The 17502-nt window shown below is 41.5% G+C and overlaps 2 non-coding genes across 2 annotated transcripts; both read right to left on the bottom strand.

The window, feature by feature from the left end:
• Nucleotides 1-8315: 8315 nt before the first annotated feature.
• LOC130468284 (small nucleolar RNA R71) lies at nt 8316-8422 on the bottom strand. Its single transcript, XR_008928690.1, has one exon. It is a non-coding gene; the product is annotated as a small nucleolar RNA R71 (small nucleolar RNA).
• Nucleotides 8423-15276: 6854 nt separating this feature from the next.
• LOC130468283 (small nucleolar RNA R71) lies at nt 15277-15383 on the bottom strand. Its single transcript, XR_008928689.1, has one exon. It is a non-coding gene; the product is annotated as a small nucleolar RNA R71 (small nucleolar RNA).
• Nucleotides 15384-17502: the final 2119 nt, after the last annotated feature.

Below are 17502 nucleotides of genomic sequence, written 5' to 3'. Positions count from 1 at the left end.
CTTTAAATTTTTATAATTTTCAAAATTTCAAATCTGAATTCTGTTCATTTTTCTCTCTTTATATTTTTCAGATTTTTGTCCAAATTTCTAGAGTTTGTTCAAATTTATTCGATTTTCTTCGTATATATATATATATATATATATATATATATATATATATATATATATATATATATATATATATATATATATATATATATATATATATATATATATATATATATTTGATAATTTGGCATTTATTTCATTGGTGGCAAAGTAACCAGTAATGTTACATTTAGAGCCTAAATTTTCTTTAATTGAAAAGGAGCAGCATCACAGAGATAAACAAGGAGGAAATGTGCTATAGCCATGCAATGAACTCGTCCCCTCTGGAGAGTCCTTGTTTTGCCAATGAATCTGCCACCGTATTTGATTCACGTCCATCATAGATGATCTCAATACCCTGACCTCTGTGCATTGCACTTCTGATGAAGTTAATGATGAATGTAAGGTTCCATGGCCCTCCACTCTCACCGTTACACCATTTTACCGCATTTGTTGAGTCCGATTCCACAAATAAATGTGTGTGAGAACAACATTCAAGGTGTAGGGGAAAACAATTAAATACATATAACATGTGCGGAACAATCCCCAAAGCTAGGAAACATGTATAAAGCACAGATTAAGCAAACTTACATTCGAAGCGTGTTTTCCCGAGTTTAGTATCAACGAACACGAACAAAGAACTCCAATTTTCGTTCCTCTATTGGTTCACCGACACGTTCAGATCCGTCTTGATAATCGTAGCTTTGACAATATTCAAGAGTGTTTGCCTTTTGGGAAGAACAGTTTTGTGTAGAGAGCAAAACTAAAACTACGTAATTTCTTAATTAGGTTTAAGGTTGGAAAAAACTGACTTAAGAGTGTGGAATATAACCTAGGTTATATTATGTGTAACCGACCAACGCACGAGGCCTTGACCGGCCACACACTCACGCTTACCGAAGCCACATAGTCACGCAAGCCCAGCAGCAGGCCGAAGCCCACAACAGCCGATCAGCAGCAATGGGCCGCGGGCCTTGCTTGCTATGCTCGCTGCGATGCTGCCCCTTGTGCGCGCACACTCGTGCCGCGGGTTGGCTTTCTTGCCGCACGCAAGCTTGCTGGCTCGTTGGGCCTTGCGCACATGCGCGCTTGGCTCGACATGCCGGCAACTCCGTTGCGGCTCGTATTCGCGATTAACGCCTTACGACTATTATTTATCGTATCGTACACGACGAATCACCGTCGTACGATACGATTATTCGTTTCGCCCAGCTTACGAACATTCGCAATACGATATACGATTCCGATGCAAGGTCGTATTGTATATTATGTTTTTACGAACTAATTCCCGAAAAGCTATTAAATGAATTTCTGATTCATTTAATCCGGTGATCTGTTACATGCCATTGTTGTGACCTTATAGGTTCAGTCAAGAGTAAGTTGTGAGTCTAATATAGATCAGAACTCACTGATCGGAAGCATTGCTCCAGCTAGCTGTTCCGATCACTTGATCTCAATGAATTAATTGTTCGTAATTAATCTGAACCTTGGTATTAGACTTAATGCACCTTGGGTGAAGGACACATTTCTTTCAGTCTCCCACTTGTCATTCAGACAAGTGTGCATTCACATTCCTTTGTCGCTTAGTGTTACTTGCTGAACATAAGGTAAGATCCAAGTCATCCTTATTAGGTTCAGAAGTGTTTCTCGGATTACTGAGTTCAAGTGTTAAACTTTTACAGAAGGTTAAGCCTTAACCATTCTGAGCACGGCCATGCATTTTTACAGTATCTAACTCTCCGAGAGGCGTTGTTACATAACAACACCATACCTATCAAAGATAGGAGGGCAATCTATTCTTGCAATCTTTGAACACTCACTTTGATTCATAGTACGCCCAATAACTGCTTTTATAGCCTCCTTTTACGGTGCGACATTTTGCTAGCATTAGATCGAACTAATTCTCAAATGAGCAATCATAATTACTCATGTTCTGAGGAATGGTTCTAATCACCATTAATGAGAACTGCTTATGACATGACTTTAATCTCTTAAAGTGTTCTCATGGTCAATCCGATACAAGATCCAATAAGTATTTATGCAAAAGATTCTGACATCCAGTCAATCTAGTTCAAGAAACCGAACTACAAATCTACCTGAAATATAATCTTCATTAGTCATTGGTCGTCCACCTTTCAATGACCTGGATTAGGATCCTTTGTGACTTCAATATTCAAGTTCACTTATGGGTGTTTCTTTGTCGAAGAATCCATCTTGACATCCCATTTGAATGCTTTGAATCACATGGACTTTTCATTTAATACTAAACCAAATTAAATGAATATGAAATAAGAAATTTCATAATTATGAAATGGTTAAACCAATTGTTTTAAACACTGTAGACACCTACTTTTGTCCCCGTTCCCGCAAGGGAAAGGTTCGATGATGAAAGCGTAAATCTCCACTTGACAACGCATCTCCTATAAAATAAACGAATCTCGATTCCCCATTTCATTTCACCCGAAACCTGCTATTTATGGAAACCTGCTAAAAATAGTAACTGCCGTAAAAGGTAGCTTCTAAAAGTGGCAAATCATAAAAGATAGACCTGTCAGAATTAGGTGTTGCATTCCAACATAAATCCTAAATGAGATAGAAAACTGCGCGAATCCTATTCCTAATATGATTCTGAAATAAGAGTTACGTATTAATTAAAATCCTAACGAGCCTAGAGTTCGTAACGGGCCCAGACGCATTCCGTCATAAAATTGATACGCGCTAAAAGACTCGAATTAATCTCAAACTCTACGGATTTCAGGAATCCGAATCTGACTAAAGAAAACAGCCCAGACCCTATTTTCAACGCCTGGCTCTGGGCGCCCAGGCCTGGGCGCTGAAAATACCTGGGTACGTGTTTTTTCCTAATTCTTTGTGGATTAGAACTCTGCAATTCTATCTTTCCACGAACTCTTCCCTATAAATAGGCCCCTAAATTCGACGTGAAAGGACACAACAACACACAATTATATTCAGAGTATTGACTCCAACCCTTAGCCTAAGCCTCTCGCGGTGAAATTGTTCACGCCTTCTGTCGCAATCGATCCATAAATCGAACAGAACGTATCCTGTCCCATAATTGAGATTCGTTAAATAAAAAGGAGAAATAGCAAAGTCAAAGTGGTTAGTTTTCTGAGAACCGTGACGCACCTCTCAAGGGTGCGTCGTAATGTGTCCCTTTTCGATGATTTAACTACTTTCCTCACCCTTTTGAGCTGTTAAACTAACCTAATCTGATTGTTCTATCACGCCTAACAAATATAATATTTTTGGGAAATCGGATTATCATGCTAGGTCCCTTAATGCTACTTAAATCAGATAATCACGATCGAATTAGTGTTATATGTTGCATATTGCTAAAATCAACTCAGATTAGTTTAATAGTTAATGCATGTCCCTTCAATTATTTATGCTGAGCTAGTAAGGATATCTTGCCTCTGGAGTTATCGACGAGCGAAGTACTCCTCTTGGTAGTTACAGTCCCCCGAACCCTCAATCTCTACCTTGCGGGTGTATATTGAGAGATCCCCACACCAGGGATCACAAGGGAACCTACGGCCGTCGTGGTCCAACATAATTGCACTCCCTTTATGTCACGATAACCGGGTTTTGTCAGTTTTTCTCATTGTCGTTAAAAACTGAATGGCGACTCCTATATTACTAGTCAATTGGGTGTATACTCACAGGAAATCCAATTACACTTGATTGAATAAAAAGAATCGTCACACCCACGAGGGACAAGGTCACGCATTAGCCTCGCGCTTTTTCGACCCCCTCACAAACACAGATCTAACAGATGTTCTAAAACAAAACTTAGAAAATCAAAGCCATTCTCCAACATGCTTGATTCCCATGGTTGCTACATGTGCGTTGTGCTTCACTTGTGGCAACGATTTAGTCAATGGATCCGCGACGTTGTCGTCAGTTCCAACCTTGTAAATCTCGATTTCTTTCCGTTCAACGATTTCTCGAAGTATGTGAAATCGCCGCAGTACGTGCTTGGACTTCTGGTGGCTCCTAGGCTCCTTTTCCTGGGCAATGGCTCCGCTATTATCGCAATACAAAGTCATTGGTCCTTTAATGGAGGGGACAACCCCAAGCTCTTCGATGAACTTCCGAATCCAAACAGCTTCCTTTCCTGCTTCTGAGGCAACAATGTACTCGGCTTCAGTTGTAGAATCCGCAATAGTGCTTTGCTTAGCACTTTTCCAGCTTACTGCTCCGCCATTAAGGAAAAAAAAAACCAGAGTGTGATCTGAAATCATCTATGTCGGTTTGAAAGCTTGCGTCCGTATAGACCTTAAGAATCAACTCATCTGTACCACCATAGACCAAAAAATGATCCTTAGTCCTTTTCAGGTACTTTAGGATATTCTTGGCAGCAGTCCAATGCGCCTCACTTGGGTTTGACTGGTACCTGCTCGTTGCACTAAGTGCGAACAAAACATCCGACCTTGTACAAATCATAGCATACATGATGGATCCAATAGCCGAAGCGTATGGAATTCCACTCATCTTTCTATGCTCATCAGATGTCTTGGGACACTGAGTCTTGCTTAGATATGTGCCATGCGTCATGGGTAGATGGCCTCTCTTGGCTTCCATCATATTGAACCTAGCTAGCACTTTGTCAATGTAAGTGCTCTAGATTAGTCCAATCATCCTCTTAGATCTATCCCTAAAGATCTTGATGCCCAATATGTATTGTGCCTCTCCTAAGTCCTTCATTGAGAAAAACTTTCCAAGCCAAGTCTTTACAGACTCCAGCATAGGAATGTCGTTTCCAATAAGTAGTATGTCATCTACATACAAGACTAGGAATGCAATTTTATCCCACTGACCTTCTTGTATACACAAGATTCGTCCTGATTCTTGATGAAGCCAAACTTATTGACTGCTTTCATCAAATCGTTTATTCTAGCTCCTTGATGCCTGCTTTAATCCATAAATGGATTTCTTAAGCTTGCATACCTTTCCTTGATTCTTTTGATCGACAAAATCCTTCGGCTGTGTCATAAACACAGTCTCTTCAAGAACACCATTCAAGAAGGAAGTTTTGACATCCATTTGCCATATTTCATAGTCATGAAACGCGGAAATCGCAAGGATTATCCAAATAGACTTAAGCATAGCGACTGGAGAAAAGGTTTCATCGTAGTCAACGCCGTGAACTTGCCTGTAGCCTTTTGCTACCAATCTAGCCTTGTATATGTATACAATTCCATATTTTTCTTTCTTCAATTTGAAGAACCATTTGCATAAACCCATCCGGCAAATCTACCAAATCCCATACTTGATTTTCAGACATGGAGTCTATCTCGGATTTCATGGCATCTAACCATTTAGTGGAGCTTGGGCTCATCATAGCTTGCTTGTAAGTCATAGGTTCATCACTATCTAATATAAGAACATCTAAGTTTTCAGTCAAGAAGACGCCCGTCCATCTATCCTGCTGAACCTTAGTTCTATGTGACCTATGAGGGGCAACAACGTCTTGAGGTACTACTCCCACTGGCTCTTCTGAAGGCCTTGGAGTTTCTTCACCTTGAACTGCTTCTAAAGAGTTCTTAGTTCGTTGTTCGTCTCGAATCTCTTCGAGGTCTATTATTCTCCCACTTGTCAATTTGGAAATATGATTTCTTTCCAAAAAGACACCGTCACGAGCAACGAATACTTTGTTCTCTGACTTGTTGCAGAAGTAATACCCCTTTATTTCTTTTGGATACCCAATGAAGAAACATTTATCAGATTTTTGTTCGAGCTTGTCCGAAATTTATCGCTTGACATATGCTTTGCAACCCCAAATCATTAGAAAAGACAACTTTGGAAGTTTCCCAGTCCATAATTCGTATGGAGTCTTTTCAACAACTTTTGACGGAGCACGATTCAGTGTGAGTGCTACAGTTTGCAACGCATGTCCCTAAAATTGTAAAGGAAGTTCGGCTTGACCCATCATTGACCTGACCATATCGAGTAAGGTCCTGTTTCTCCGTTCCGACACTCCATTCCATTGAGGTGTCCCTGGAGCAGTCAATTCAGAAAGAATACCGCATTCTTTTAGATGGTCATCAAACTCGTGGCTAGGATATTGATATGAGTGTTTTACATAGTGTTTTCACCCCCGTCCCTTAGTACTTTTATGCGTTAATTGAGCTCTTGGGAGCCGTTTTTAGTACTAATCTGTGTATTTGAGTGTGCCTTGAGTTTCAGGACTACTTAGTGAGAAATTGGTCTTTTTAGACCCGTTTCATGATGATTTAGGCCACTACGTAATCCCGAGGGAGTTCGGGACGACTATTGTCAACTTGCGGGAGCCTTAGATGCTCATGATTGAGCCCCGGAAGTTAGACTCGGTGTTGCGGACGAAGGGTAGTTGATCTCCCCTCGCCCACCGGGCGAGCAACCAGAAGACTTAAACAGTCAGCAGGCGCCCGACGGGCGGAGTTTCGCCCGGTGCCCATCGAGCGCCCATCGAAGCTGCAGCAGCGTATTTTCTCCCTTTGCCCGGCGGGCGAGAGCCGCCCGACCGGGCGCGTGCAGATGCTTCCCATAATGTCTCCCTCCGCCCGGCGGGCAGACATGCGCCCGTCGGGCGGATTTCTAGCTGGTCGCCCGACGGGCGGTTGGCTGCCCGACCGGGCGACGACAACCCAGCAGGCCTTAGGCGCGGTTTTTCTTCCGGTTTTTCCTTATGTTTATGGGCAAACTATAAATACTAGGCTTGATTGTTTTAGTTGGGCATCTTATTTTCTAGTATTAGCCCCTAAGTTTATTTCTCTTAGCTTTGTTTTCTCTCTAAATTTATGCAAACACTTAGTTTTCAATTTCAATAAAAATTCAAGATTTCTATTTCCATTGTTCTTCAATTAAGGTATTGTTCACTATTTCAATTCTTTGTTTAGCTCTAATTATGTTTTCAATCATGTTAATTGCTTTGTTTATTGTTAATATGCTTGAGTAGTCTAATTTCTAGGGTTTGGGGATCCATGAATAATATAAAGGGATATTGAATAATCATGATTGTTGGCATTGTAATTGATTCTTATTAATTGGTTTATTTCACTATAAAATTAGATTTGCGCAGGTTTAATTGTGGTAGTTATGCAATATCAAATTAAGATTAGAGAGATGCAATTTGATGTTTAGGCTTGTGTCAATAGGTGGAATTAGAGTTAATACGTAGCGAGAGCCCGTTAATTCTAAGTCTATGATTAGTATCGATTCGAGAGAGCATGCTAGTCTAATTAATTACTTTGTTGATTATTGTGATTGTTCATTGTCCTGGATTGTTATTTGTTGGTGAACCTATGCCCTAGATTCCTTAATATATTGATTCTTATTCGTTTAATTATCGTTCGTAATTTTAGCATACAAACCACCAACCAATTCATGTTCCCAATAGTCTAGATTAATTAATTGATAGTAGAAAGAACGCCTGTTTCCCTGTTGATTCGATCTTGACTTCCCTTGCTACCTAGCTAGTGGACTTAGGTTATTTTTTATTAGGTGATACGACTTAAGCCTGTCAAATTTTGGCGCCGTTGCCGGGAAAACGGTTTTATTTTCTGTTGTTGATTGTTTATCCTAGATTATTGTCTGTTACTACTCAAGGAACTCACGTTCCTTGAGACCGGATCTCACATTGTTCTGTAGTTTCTTTGTCTATGCCTAGGACCGTAGGTACTAGTAATCTTACTCCATTCGATCCTGAGCCCGAAAGGACCTTTCGTAGACGAGGAACTTTCATTGCACAGTGTGGGAATTACTCTAATTCTGATCATAATATTGGCGATCTTTTTCCTTCAGATACAGATTCAGTTTCAGAGATAGAGATGGGCGACGAAACTCCACTACCGCCACTTACCCCACGACTTACAGACTATTCTAAGCCAAGCCTGTCTGTGCTACCAAAGGCAATCATGCCTTCTATTGCAGCTGAGACCTTGAAGATTGAGCCTGCATTGATTAACATGATTAAGAGACGCCAGTACGGTGGGGAACCAGGTGAAGATCCGAATCTTCACATTCAGTCCTTCATCCAATACTGTTCCACCATTAAGCAAAAGGGATTGACTCCGGAGCAGACTATGGAAATACTCTTCCCATTCTCTCTGAGTGGGAAGGCTAAGTTGTGGATTAATGGGTTGAATAGGACGACTTTGAAAATCACTAATTGGGAGTCCTTGGCCCTTGCTTTCTATGTTAAATATTTTCCACCTGAGAAAACGGCTCGTCTGAGGGGTCAGATATTAGGTATCTCTCAACAAGCAGATGAGAGTTTTTTCGAGGTTTGGGAGAGATTCAAGGACTTGCAAAGAGAGTGTCCGCACCATGGTTTGGATGATTGGTTCTTGATTCAGCAGTTTTATAATGGTCTGGGTAATGAGTCTAGATGTCTTTTGGATTCAGCTGCCAGTGGGAGATTCATGCAACTTGAGGTGCCTAGAGCTATGGAAGTGATTGAGGAGATAGCCATTCATAATGCCCAGTATGGGAATCCTAGAGGTCTATCTAACAAGGGCGGTAAGCATGATTTAAATTCTATTGAACAATTAACTGCCCAATTGACTGCTTTACATTATAAGTTTGATAATATGCAAGAAGCCAATGCTCAATCCGCCCAACCTGTTAGTGTAGCTGCTATAAGTGCCCAACCTGCTACTGTTTGTGAAAGTTGTGGAATGTCTGGTCATTATGCACAGGAATATAGGAGCTCTATTGAACAATGTAACGCATTTCAATCCTACAAACAAAACAACCCATTCTCCAACTCTTACAATGAGGGCTACAAAAACAACCCTCTACTATCCTACAGGAGCAACAATACCCAGAACCCTCACCAAGTCCAACATCCACCACAACAACCATACCAACCCCCCACATCAACAATCCTACCAACCACGGAACAACTACAACCAACAGTCTAGTGGACCACCTGGGTTCCCTAGACAACACCCATCACCTCCACCACCACAACCTCAAGCCACACAGCCTGACCCTATGCTAGTAGAGATGAGAAACATGATGCTACAAATGCAAAAATCTCTAAGTGAAAAGGATGCAAAGATCGATGCTCTTACTGCTCACAACAAGATCATTGATACACAGTTGACACAGATGGCTACTACTATTGCAGGGAGACCCCCCGACCAAATTCCTTCACAACCCGAAAATAGGGAAACTGCAAATGCAATTACATTGAGGAGTGGTAGGGGTTATGATGGTCCTTCTATGCCAGTTGAGGTTGATTCCGGGGTGTCCGCTAGTGGTCTGGTTAGTGAGGAAGTCCCAGAGATAGTCATGGATGGTAAGGAAGCTGAAAAGGTAGTCAATGAGAATGAGGTTACAACTGAGGTTAAGAAGGGGACAGATATTCAAGTACCACCTATTGTACTCCCCTTCCCAAACCGGCAACTCAAGAATAAGCTAGACAAGCAGTTTGGCAGATTCTTGGAAGTGGTCAAAGATTTGCAGGTAACGGTTCCTTTTACTGAATTGATTTTACAGGTTCCTTCTTATGCTAAATTCATGAAAGATATTTTGACCAGGAAACGTGCTTTTTGTGAGGTAGAGACTGTAGCTTTTACTGAGGAATGTAGTGCCTATTTGCAAAATTAAAATCCTAACGAGCCTAGAGTTCGTAACGGGCCCAGACGCATTCCGTCATAAAATTGATACGCGCTAAAAGACTCGAATTAATCTCAAACTCTACGGATTTCAGGAATCCAAATCTGACTAAAGAAAACAGCCCAGACCCTATTTTCAACGCCTGGCTCTGGGCGCCGAAATCTTCGGCGCCTAGGCCTGGGCGCTGAAAATACCTGGGTACGTGTTTTTTCCTAATTCTTTGTGGATTAGAAATCTGCAATTCTATCTTTCCACGAACTCTTCCCTATAAATAGGCCCCTAAATTCGACGTGAAAGGACACAACAACACACAATTATATTCAGAGTATTGACTCCAACCCTTAGCCTAAGCCTCTCGCGGCGAAATTATTCACGCGTTCTGTCGCAATCGATCCATAAATCGAACAGAACGTATCCTGTCCCATAATTGAGATTCGTTAAATAAAAAGGAGAAATAGCAAAGTCAAAGTGGTTAGTTTTCTGAGAACCGTGACGCACCTCTCAAGGGTGCGTCGTAATGTGTCCCTTTTCGATGATTTAACTACTTTCCTCACCCTTTTGAGCTGTTAAACTAACCTAATCTGATTGTTCTATCACGCCTAACAAATATAATATTTTTGGGAAATCGGATTATCATGCTAGGTCCCTTAATGCTACTTAAATCAGATAATCACGATCGAATTAGTGTTATATGTTGCATATTGCTAAAATCAACTCAGATTAGTTTAATAGTTAATGCATGTCCCTCCAATTATTTATGCTGAGCTACTAAGGATATCCTGCCTCTGGAGTTATCGACGAGCGAAGTACTCCTCTCGGTAGTTACAGTCCCCCGAACCCTCAATCTCTACCTTGCGGGTGTATATTGAGAGATCCCCACACCAGGGATCACAAGGGAACCTACGGCCGTCGTGGTCCAACATAATTGCACTCCCTTTATGTCACGATAACCGGGTTTTGTCAGTTTTTCTCATTGTCGTTAAAAACTGAATGGCGACTCCTATATTACTAGTCAATTGGGTGTATACTCACAGGAAATCCAATTACACTTGATTGAATAAAAAGAATCGTCACACCCACGAGGGACAAGGTCACGCATTAGCCTCGCGCTTTTTCGACCCCCTCACAAACACAGATCTAACAGATGTTCTAAAACAAAACTTAGAAAATCAAAGCCATTCTCCAACATGCTTGATTCCCATGGTTGCTACATGTGCGTTGTGCTTCACTTGTGGCAACGATTTAGTCAATGGATCCGCGACGTTGTCGTCAGTTCCAACCTTGTAAATCTCGATTTCTTTCCGTTCAACGATTTCTCGAAGTATGTGAAATCGCCGCAGTACGTGCTTGGACTTCTGGTGGCTCCTAGGCTCCTTTTCCTGGGCAATGGCTCCGCTATTATCGCAATACAAAGTCATTGGTCCTTTAATGGAGGGGACAACCCCAAGCTCTTCGATGAACTTCCGAATCCAAACAGCTTCCTTTCCTGCTTCTGAGGCAGCAATGTACTCGGCTTCAGTTGTAGAATCCGCAATAGTGCTTTGCTTAGCACTTTTCCAGCTTACTGCTCCGCCATTAAGGAAAAACAAAAAACCAGAGTGTGATCTGAAATCATCTATGTCGGTTTGAAAGCTTGCGTCCGTATAGACCTTAAGAATCAACTCATCTGTACCACCATAGACCAAAAAATGATCCTTAGTCCTTTTCAGGTACTTTAGGATATTCTTGGCAGCAGTCCAATGCGCCTCACTTGGGTTTGACTGGTACCTGCTCGTTGCACTGAGTGCGAACAAAACATCCGACCTTGTACAAATCATAGCATACATGATGGATCCAATAGCCGAAGCGTATGGAATTCCACTCATCTTTCTATGCTCATCAGATGTCTTGGGACACTGAGTCTTGCTTAGATATGTGCCATGTGTCATGGGTAGATGGCCTCTCTTGGCTTCCATCATATTGAACCTAGCTAGCACTTTGTCAATGTAAGTGCTCTAGATTAGTCCAATCATCCTCTTAGATCTATCCCTATAGATCTTGATGCCCAATATGTATTGTGCCTCTCCTAAGTCCTTCATTGAGAAAAACTTTCCAAGCCAAGTCTTTACAGACTCCAGCATAGGAATGTCGTTTCCAATAAGTAGTATGTCATCTACATACAAGACTAGGAATGCAATTTTATCCCACTGACCTTCTTGTATACACAAGATTCGTCCTGATTCTTGATGAAGCCAAACTTATTGACTGCTTTCATCAAATCGTTTATTCTAGCTCCTTGATGCCTGCTTTAATCCATAAATGGATTTCTTAAGCTTGCATACCTTTCCTTGATTCTTTTAATCGACAAAATCCTTCGGCTGTGTCATAAACACAGTCTCTTCAAGAACACCATTCAAGAAGGAAGTTTTGACATCCATTTGCCATATTTCATAGTCATGAAACGCGGAAATCGCAAGGATTATCCAAATAGACTTAAGCATAGCGACTGGAGAAAAGGTTTCATCGTAGTCAACGCCGTGAACTTGCCTGTAGCCTTTTTCTACCAATCTAGCCTTGTATATGTATAAAATTCCATCTTTTTCTTTCTTCAATTTGAAGACCCATTTGCATAAACCCATCCGGCAAATCTACCAAATCCCATACTTGATTTTCAGACATGGAGTCTATCTCGGATTTCATGGCTTCTAACCATTTAGTGGAGCTTGGGCTCATCATAGCTTGCTTGTAAGTCATAGGTTCATCACTATCTAATATGAGAACATCTAAGTTTTCAGTCAAGAAGACGCCTGTCCATCTATCCTGCTGAACCTTAGTTCTATGTGACCTATGAGGGGCAACAACGTCTTGAGGAACTACTCCCACTGGCTCTTCTGAAGGCCTTGGAGGTTCTCCACCTTGAACTGCTTCTAAAGAGTTCTTAGTTCGTTGTTCGTCTCGAATCTCTTCGAGGTCTATTATTCTCCCACTTGTCAATTTGGAAATATGATTTCTTTCCAAAAAGACACCGTCACGAGCAACGAATACTTTGTTCTCTGACTTGTTGCAGAAGTAATACCCCTTTGTTTCTTTTGGATACCCAATGAAGAAACATTTGTCAGATTTTTGTTCGAGCTTGTCCGAAATTTATCGCTTGACATATGCTTTGCAACCCCAAATCTTTAGAAAAGACAACTTTGGAAGTTTCCCAGTCCATAATTCGTATGGAGTCTTTTCAACAACTTTTGACGGAGCACGATTCAGTGTGAGTGCTACAGTTTGCAACGCATGTCCCCAAAATTGTAAAGGAAGTTCGGCTTGACCCATCATTGACCTGACCATATCGAGTAAGGTCCTGTTTCTCCGTTCCGACACTCCATTCCATTGAGGTGTTCCTGGAGCAGTCAATTCAGAAAGAATACCGCATTCTTTTAGATGGTCATTAAACTCGTGGCTAAGATATTGATATGAGTGTTTTACATAGTGTTTTCACCCCCGTCCCTTAGTACTTTTATGCGTTAATTGAGCTCTTGGGAGCCGTTTTTAGTACTAATCTGTGTATTTGAGTGTGCCTTGAGTTTCAGGACTACTTAGTGAGAAATTGGTCTTTTTAGACCCGTTTCATGATGATTTAGGCCACTACGTAATCCCGAGGGAGTTCGGGACGACTATTGTCAACTTGCGGGAGCCTTAGATGCTCATGATTGAGCCCCTGAAGTTAGACTCGGTGTTGCGGACGAAGGGTAGTTGATCTCCCCTCGCCCACCGGGCGAGCAAGCAGAAGACTTAAACAGCCAGCAGGCGCCCGACGGGCGGAGTTTCGCCCGGCGCCCATCGAGCGCCCATCGAAGCTGCAGCAGCGTATTTTCTCCCTTTGCCCGGCGAGCGAGAGCCGCCCGACCGGGCGCGTGCAGTTGCTTCCCATAATGTCTCCCTCCGCCCGGCGGGCAGACATGCGCCCGTCGGGCGGATTTCGAGCTGGTCGCCCGACGGGGCGACGACAACCCAGCAGGCCTTAGGCGCGGTTTTTCTTTCGGTTTTTCCTTATGTTTATGGGCAAACTATAAATACTAGGCTTGATTGTTTTAGTTGGGCATCTTATTTTCTAGTATTAGCCCCTAAGTTTATTTCTCTTAGCTTTGTTTTCTCTCTAAATTTATGCAAACACTTAGTTTTCAATTTCAATAAAAATTCAAGATTTCTATTTCCATAGTTCTTCAATTAAGGTATTGTTCACTATTTCAATTCTTTGTTTAGCTTTAATTATGTTTTAAATCATGTTAATTGCTTTGTTTATTGTTAATATGCTTGAGTAGTCTAATTTCTAGGGTTTGGGGATCCATGAATAATATGAAGGGATATTGAATAATCATGATTGTTGGCATTGTAATTGATTCCTATTGATTGGTTTATTTCACTATACAATTAGATTTGCGCAGGTTTACTTGTGGTAGTTATGCAATATCAAATTAAGATTCGAGAGATGAAATTTGATGTTTAGGCTTGTGTCAATAGGTGGAATTAGAGTTAATACGTAGCGAGAGCCCGTTAATTCTAAGTCTATGATTAGTATCGATTCGAGAGAGCATGCTAGTCTAATTAATTACTTTGTTGATTATCGTGATTGTTCATTGTCCTGGATTGTTATTTGTTGGTGAACCTATGCCCTAGATTCCTTAATATATTGATTCTTATTCGTTTAATTATCGTTCGTAATTTTAGCATACAAACCACCAACCAATTCATGTTCCCAATAGTCTAGATTAATTAATTGATAGTAGAAAGAACGTCTGTTTCCCTGTGGATTCGATCTTGACTTCCCTTGCTACCTAGCTAGTGGACTTAGGTTATTTTTTATTAGGTGATACGACTTAAGCCTGTCAAATTTTGGCGCCGTTGCCGGGGAAACGGTTTTATTTTCTGTTGTTGATTGTTTATCCTAGATTATTGTCTGTTACTACTCAAGGAACTCACGTTCCTTGAGACCGGATCTCACATTGTTCTGTAGTTTCTTTGTCTATGCCTAGGACCGTAGGTACTAGTAATCTTACTCCATTCGATCCTGAGCCCGAAAGGACCTTTCGTAGACGAGGAACTTTCATTGCACAGTGTGGGAATTACTCTAATTCTGATCATAATTATATTGGCGATCTTTTTCCTTCAGATACAGATTCAGTTTCAGAGATAGAGATGGGCGACGAAACTTCACTAACGCCACTTACCCCACGACTTACAGACTATTCTAAGCCAAACATGTCTGTGCTACCAAAGGCAATCATGCCTTCTATTGCAGCTGAGACCTTGAAGATTGAGCCTGCATTGATTAACATGATTAAGAGACGCCAGTACGGTGGGGAACCAGGTGAAGATCAGAATCTTCACATTCAGTCCTTCATCCAATACTGTTCCACCATTAAGCAAAAGGGATTGACTCCGGAGCAGACTATGGAAATACTCTTCCCATTCTCTCTGAGTGGGAAGGCTAAGTTGTGGATTAATGGGTTGAATAGGACGGCTTTGAAAATCACTAATTGGGAGTCCTTGGCCCTTGCTTTCTATGTTAAATATTTTCCACCTGAGAAAACGGCTCGTCTGAGGGGTCAGATATTAGGTATCTCTCAACAAGCAGATGAGAGTTTTTTCGAGGTTTGGGAGAGATTCAAGGACTTGCAAAGAGAGTGTCCGCACCATGGTTTGGATGATTGGTTCTTGATTCAGCAGTTTTATAATGGTCTGGGTAATGAGTCTAGATGTCTTTTGGATTCAGCTGCCAGTGGGAGATTCATGCAACTTGAGGTGCCTAGAGCTATGGAAGTGATTGAGGAGATAGCCATTCATAATGCCCAGTATGGGAATCCTAGAGGTCTATCTAACAAGGGCGGTAAGCATGATTTAAATTCTATTGAACAATTAACTGCCCAATTGACTGCTTTACATTATAAGTTTGATAATATGCAAGAAGCCAATGCTCAATCCGCCCAACCTGTTAGTGTAGCTGCTATGAGTGCCCAACCTGCTACTGTTTGTGAAAGTTGTGGAATGTCTGGTCATTATGCACAGGAATATAGGAGCTCTATTGAACAATGTAACGCATTTCAATCCTACAAACAAAACAACCCATTCTCCAACTCTTACAATGAGGGCTACAAAAACAACCCTCTACTATCCTACAGGAGCAACAATACCTAGAACCCTCACCAAGTCCAACATCCACCACAACAACCATACCAACCCCCACATCAACAATCCTACCAACCACGGAACAACTACAACCAACAGTCTAGTGGACCACCTGGGTTCCCTAGACAACACCCATCACCTCCACCACCACAACCTCAAGCCACACAGCCTGACCCTATGCTAGTAGAGATGAGAAACATGATGCTACAAATGCAAAAATCTCTAAGTGAAAAGGATGCAAAGATCGATGCTCTTACTGCTCACAACAAGATCATTGATACACAGTTGACACAGATGGCTACTACTATTGCAGGGAGACCCCCCGACCAAATTCCTTCACAACCCGAAAATAGGGAAACTGCAAATACAATTACATTGAGGAGTGGTAGGGGTTATGATGGTCCTTCTATGCCAGTTGAGGTTGATTCTGGGGTGTCCGCTAGTGGTCTGGTTAGTGAGGAAGTCCCAGAGATAGTCATGGATGGTAAGGAAGCTGAAAAGGTAGTCAATGAGAATGAGGTTACAACTGAGGTTAAGAAGGGGACAGATATTCAAGTACCACCTATTGTACTCCCCTTCCCAAACCGGCAACTCAAGAATAAGCTAGACAAGCAGTTTGGCAGATTCTTGGAAGTGGTCAAAAATTTGCAGGTAACGGTTCCTTTTACTGAATTGATTTTACAGGTTCCTTCTTATGCTAAATTCATGAAAGATATTTTGACCAGGAAACGTGCTTTTTGTGAGGTAGAGACTGTAGCTTTTACTGAGGAATGTAGTGCCTATTTGCAAAATAAGTCTCCACCTAAACTTAAAGACCCCGGGAATTTTTCCATCTCATGTAACATTGGCACTGTGTTTATTGATAAAGATTTATGTGATTTAGGTGCTAGTGTGTCTGTCATGCCTTTGTCTGTCTGTACTAAACTGAATATGGGTGAGCTTAAGGTTACTAATATCACTCTGCAAATGGCCGACCGTTCTGTCAAATACCCTTTAGGTGTTTTAGAGGACGTCCCTGTTAGAGTAGGTAAATTCTATATACCTGTAGACTTTGTAGTACTAGACATGCAAGAGGATTCTCAAATTCCCATTATCTTAGGTAGACCCTTCCTTCACACGGCGGGGGCGGTCATTGATGTTAAAAGTGGGAAATTGACTTTGTCTGTTGGGGATGATAAGGTGACTTTTAATTTGAATAGTGCCTTAAAAAGTCCCATGCTAGAGGAAGAACAATGCTATCGAATTGATGTGGTTGATTTTATTACGCGTGATAACGTCTCCCAAGTTCTCGAAAGAGATCCTTTGGAGGCAGTGCTTTGTTGTGAGTCTTCTGCAGGTGATAGCAGTTCTTGGAGTGCTAAAGTGGATGCTCTAGAGTTGGATCTTGTTGGTGAAGGGTCCGAACCAGAGAGCACCAAATTGAGGAGGTTAGTTCGGCCGGTTTGTCCTGTTAAAGAGGTAAAGAAACCCGAACTTAAGCCTCTTCCTGCTAACCTTAAATATGCGTTTGTGGATGATGAACAACTTTGCTCTGTGATCGTCAGTACTGCACTTGATGCAGACCAGTTATCCCAACTTCTTACTGTGTTGAAAAAGCACAAAAGGGCCATTGGGTACAGTATTGATGATTTAAAG

The sequence above is a fragment of the Spinacia oleracea genome, chromosome 2, assembly GCF_020520425.1.
Source record: "Spinacia oleracea cultivar Varoflay chromosome 2, BTI_SOV_V1, whole genome shotgun sequence".
Classification (NCBI taxonomy): Eukaryota; Viridiplantae; Streptophyta; class Magnoliopsida; order Caryophyllales; family Amaranthaceae; genus Spinacia; species Spinacia oleracea.
This window is presented reverse-complemented; position numbering and strand designations above follow the sequence as displayed.